Source organism: Myotis davidii, unplaced genomic scaffold (genome assembly GCF_000327345.1).
Source record: "Myotis davidii unplaced genomic scaffold, ASM32734v1 scaffold119, whole genome shotgun sequence".
NCBI lineage: Eukaryota > Metazoa > Chordata > Mammalia > Chiroptera > Vespertilionidae > Myotis > Myotis davidii.
This window is the reverse complement of record NW_006290676.1, coordinates 1,071,914-1,077,470: the sequence shown is the minus strand read 5'-3', so window position 1 is coordinate 1,077,470 and position 5,557 is coordinate 1,071,914. Positions and strand designations below refer to the sequence as shown.

General features: G+C 49.1%; 1 pseudogene; it reads right to left on the bottom strand.

Annotated features, from left to right (window-relative positions):
* Positions 1-2,335: 2,335 nt before the first annotated feature.
* Positions 2,336-5,204, bottom strand: LOC102773066 (annotated as a pseudogene).
* Positions 5,205-5,557: the final 353 nt, after the last annotated feature.

Genomic DNA, 5,557 nt, shown 5'->3' with positions numbered 1-5,557 from the left:
CCGCCCCCGGCCCCGCCATGTTAGGGGTGAGTATAACTGCCTCGGTAGGCCTCGCCAGGGGCGCCCTCGGGAACAGTCTGGTCTCTGCTCAGGATTTCATGACAAGCTCCAGTTAGCTCTGGGGTCTAATACCGCCTTTTTAGCCTCCCTACAGAGGCAGGTAACATCAGTAGCCCAGGTAGCCCTACAGAACCAGCGTGCCTCATACTTTCTGACTGCAGAAAAAGGAAGAACCTGCATATTCCTTCAGGAGGAATGCTGCTACTAAATCAATGAGTCCAGAGTAGTGGAGCAAAACGTGCAAAAGAACTACATGCAAGACACTCTCGGGACAACTCTCTTTTCAGCTGGTTCCAAAGACACTTAGCTACCTGGGTCCTACCCATGATAGGGCCCCTCTTCTGTGTTTTTTTTCTCCTAGCCCCCTGCCTCCTCAAGTTCATCTGCTCCCGGATCGGATTGTGGAGATGTCACGGGTGACTGTAAATCAGCTCCTGCTCCATCCCTACACTCGGCTACCCTCCAACCTGCCTCTGCCTGACCCTTTAAACCGCCCCTCTCATCGTCCCTGGTCAGCTGGAAGTAGTCAGAACAAACCGGCGCCCCCATCACCAAAAGGCTGGGATGTTAGGTCAACATGCTGACCCCCCGCGGCGGAACTTCCTCAGCTCATGCCCCCCGCCCCTCATTAAACACCTGTATAAAAAGGAGCCGCCCCTTCCCTGTTGGCACGAATTCACTGGCCCTGCTTTTGGGGCTCATAGATTTAGCCCGGGAATGCAGATTAAACCTTTCCTTTCCTTTCTTCTCTGGCTGACTCAACTCTCTTTGTTTTCCTGCACCACTAACTTTACAGAACTAAAACAAAGGCAGTGTTGGCTTGTTAGACCTCAGCTAGGAACATAAGTGTTGGGCAACTCAACATTTTTCTAAATTTTGGAAAGGCAAATTCACAAATATAAAATCTGAAAATAATGACATCACATGGCCTTATTGAGAAGAAAAGTGGATGGTGAATTGGGAGGACTATTTTAGACCCAGTGGACTTGGAAGGATTCTTGGAGGTGGGGACTTTGAGCAGGGACTTCAATGAAGTTAAGGAGTTGCCTCTGTGACTGGGATGAAGAGAACAAAAGTCCTGAGGAATGAAAGGACTTAGCATGAATGAGGACAGGGAAGAGGCCAGGGTGGTTAAGCAGAGTGAGCAAGGGAAGAGTTAGAAAATGAGGTTAAAGAGGTTGATGGAAGCCAGACCTATGGCCCTGTGGGCCATATTGAGACACCTCTCTGCACATGAGAATAATGGGAAGCCACTGGTGGTTTCAGGCAAGCGAGTAACATGATCTAGTCTGAGTTTTAAAAGGATCACTGGAGTGTGAAACATGACTACAATTGGTCAGAGTAGATGCACTCTAGTCTCCTTAGAGTTGGGGGTGCCTAAGAGGGATTGATAACTGTGGAGGTGTGAGAAAGTAGTTGGATTACTCTCATTTGCATTTCAAAGAGCCAACAGGATATGCTGATGGGTTGGATGTGGGGTAGAAAGAGCAATCAAAGATCAATCTCAGGTTTTGGGGGAATTTGTTTTTGGAAAGGAGTATCCAAAATTTATTTTCCAACAGCATCAGCAGGTTTTCTCCATAGATCATACATTCACAAGGTATAACAGTGAGAAAGCATCCAGTGTGTCCTCTAACTATATCTACTTCACAGTGTAAACAGATACTAGTATTGTGTTCACTTATAATTCCAGAAGGAAAGGCACAACTTGGGGAATACATATATATTTTTTATCCTAAAGTCAGGTGCAATAACTCAGAGACCAACTTTTGTTATGTCTTTTGGTTTTTTAAATCCTCACTTGATATTTTTCCATTGATGTTTAGAGAGAGAGAAAGACAGAAAAATGTCAATGTGAGAAAAGCACATCCATTGGTTGCCTCCTGCACGAGCTCTGACCAGGACTGGGGCTAGGGAGGAGCCTGCAACCGCAGTATGTGCCAGAGGTCTGTGCCCTTGATCGAGATCAAACCAGGGACCCTTGGGTTCGCAGGCCGACACTCTATCCACTGAGCCTAACTGGTTAGGGCTTTATATAAGTTTTGATCTACATTTACACACTGATGGGAAAAGACTCCTCCACCCAGAAATTAGGGTCGTTCCTTCTTTCTCCTTTAACAATTAGAGCAAAGTTTCAGCATTTGCTTATTACATACACTTCTTTCAAAAATAAAAATAAAAATTACTAGTCTGTATTTGTTTTGTATGTGTGGGGGGTTTTGTTTTACAAAGCAGCATAGCAACATCGTGATTGTAGGACGAGTCTAAGTTGTGTTCACAATTGTAAACATTTGCACATAAGTAAAAAAACAAACAGGAGGAGATGGGTTCTTAAAACAACAACAACAAAAGGTCCAGGTCCAGTGGAGCCATTGGAGAGAGTGGTGTTATTGACTTCGGAGCTGGCCCCCAGGGAAACTGGGAGAGTAGGAATGCCTGGGTTCTGGATCACGGAATTCTGGTTGGTCTTCATGGCCAGATCACACAGTTGAGCATGATGGTGTACTGGTTCCACACAACAGGGTCCACGTTCACTGAAGGGGCCATGATTTCCTTGGGAAACACCTCTGGGACCCTCTTTGTGCCTGTTCCCAGAAGAGTCATGGTGTTCTCAATGGCCAGCTTCCTTCTGCTGTTTTTGGTGCCATGTGTCATATAGTGGACCTTCAAGTTGCCTTTGGTGCCCACATATGTTACACACAAAAGATTTCTCCCCACTGTGTGTCAGCTCATGCATCTGGAGGGCACTGGCCAATGAGAAGTTCTTCCCACACCATGTGCAGGCATGCTTCTTGCCCTGGCTATGTGACTGGACCACGAGCAAAGATGCCATGCCTGGAGACATGGTCGCCGGTCCAAATGCACCAGGAACTTTGACTTTGACATAGGTTGTCTGGGCTCAGACAGATGTTGATGGGAGACTGCTCTGGCCTTCCACCTCAGTGTGGCTATTGTCCACGCTGTCTGCTTGCCACCAGCATCAGGAGACTTGGACTTGAGGCTTTCTGCTTGGCCATTGGCCGGGGAGAGGGCCGAAAGGATGTGTTCTCCAGGATGATTGGACTTTGGCCCTGATACTCCTGATTTCCCATCACTGAAGAGGAAGAGTCACTGGTCAAGCCATCGCTCTCCACTGAATCATTTTCTCTGCTGCTGCAGGACCACAGGAGCAGGACCCACCTTCCCTAAGGCATCCGGGAGGGAGGGGGGCATTATGGTGAACCCTGGGGTGTGTGATATGGAGTGGATGCTGGGAAGAGGCATGGAGGCCTTCCAGGAGTTGCTGGGAGCATCCTGGGAGGCAACTTTGTCTACATTGATGCTTTCAATAGTGTCATCGTGACAGATGGCTCTGGTGCTGCCATTCTCACTGATCGTCATCAGCTCAGGATCCATAAAGTCACAGGGACTCTCCAGTGGGGTGTGTTGGGATCTGACCATTATATGCATCTGAATGTGTTGTTGCAACATGACTGCATTGGTAAACTTTTGGCAGATGGGGCATGAATGCTGGTCTTCATGGAGGTGTTGATTCGGTGTGTCTTCAGGTTGCCTTTGGTTGAGAAGGATTGATCACAGATCTTACAGCAGAATCACCTCTCCTCAGTGTGGGTGTGGTAATGCATTTTGAGGGAGCTTTAGCCGCTTAAGACACAGTGGCAAATGATACATTTGTTGGGGTTGGAGTTGGTGGTGGCCTTGCCAATGTTCTCCACCAGCTGCTGCAACTTGAGGGTTTCTGACCCTAGCTCGGGTGCCCCTTTCCCTTAGAAACTACCAACCCTTGGGAATTATGGTTTGGCCCACCCTGGAGAGTAAGGGTCCATCCTCACTTTCTGGAGAAGGCCCAGGCTGCAGGTTCGGTGACTAGTGGGACACCCATTAGGTCCTTGGGGTTAGTCCCCAAAGAGAGAATCTGAGAAAGACCTGCACTGGGTATCCCTGTGACCAGGACAGGTTTGCTGTCTAGAGAGAGACTCAATTCATCTATGGGGAGAGGTACAGAGAGTGCATAGTGAACACTATTGCCTGCCATCATTTTTTCGTGGAACTTGGCAAACAGTTGGGGTGTGTCTTCCCCTGGGGGTGTCGATGAAAGTGTACCTTGAGGTTGCCCTTAGTGGTGAACCAGTGGCCACAGACAGAGCACATGAAGGGTCTCTCTCCAGCAAGGGAACGGAGGTGGATTTGCAAGGAGTTATCTGTCCCCAAAACCCCTAAAATTTTGCCTATAAGAGGGTGGCCTCATCTTTGGTTTTGACATCTACTGGAGACACGTTGGGTGGCCTCCCTTTCCCTTTCTCAGAAGGGTCTAACACCACAGTGGAGAAAGGGCTCTAGAAGAGCACAGAGCTTGGGGATGGGGGTATCAAAGCACCTGGGATGTGGTTTGGGAGCACCCTCAGCCCATCCGGCCTCAGGGCGAAGGACAGCAGCCCTGGGGGCGCAGAGCTGGTGGTGGATGAGATATTTGCCTGAGGTGGCTTGGCTTGTTTCAAGGTGTCCAGAGACAGACCTTGGCTTCCAGCTTTCTGGCTGAGCAAACCACGGCCGCAGAGACCTGCTGGGACACGTGGCTGCCTAAGGTCTTCAGGGTGTCAGCTCTGGCTAGGCTCGCATGTTCACCTGGACGTGGATCTGCTCAGTGAGCTGGATCTGCTATAGCTGCTGCTGCTGAAGACACAGGATCTGTTCCAGGCCCCATAGGATGCTGTGGCACCGGGCAAGGGGCAGGCAGCACGTCTGCACTCACTGATTCACAGCCACTTTGGTGCTGGTAGTGCTTGAAGAGTGACGTTAATGTTGGCCACTTTGCTTTTGGATAAATAGCTTAGGTGTGGGTGGCAGAGCAGTCTCCATCTTTAAGTACAGGACAGACTCTGCCCCTGGCTTCTCCATGTCCCTGAGATGCCACCATCCTCCCTATGTCTATCTTTACTGCTTGAACTGCATGGCTGGTGGCTCAGCCCAGCCCAGGAGAAGTCTTCGTAAGGCACCAGCCCCTCACTGTCATTCATAATAAGGACAGGTGGGTGTTTAGTGCAATTGTTCTTATGTTTTAAGAACTCAGAGAGGCTGAAGAACTCTCTGTACCATTTTTCACAGATGTGAGTCTCCTCCTGATGAGACCTCTCTACTGCCATTCAGTCCTCATTCATGTCAGCACCAGTCCCCAGGTGGTTCATTGCTCCCCAGCCGCTGGTGGGCTGGGGCTGCATCTGCAAACTCTGGAGCCACGCTGCCGCTGCTGTTCACCCTGGTCCTCCTCCAAGTTGACCTGTTGGGTTTCACCTGTTTGTGCCTCAACATGGGGCAAGCATGGGGGCACCGGGAGAGCCGAGGTCATTTTCCAATCTCAGGTTTTGCTGCCTGACCAAATGGGTTGTCATATTTCCTGAAATGGAACAGACTTTGGAAGGGAAAAATTTAAAGGAAAGAATTTGACTTTGGATAGGTTAAGTGTAAGATTCTTATTAGACTTCCAAATGGAGATAAT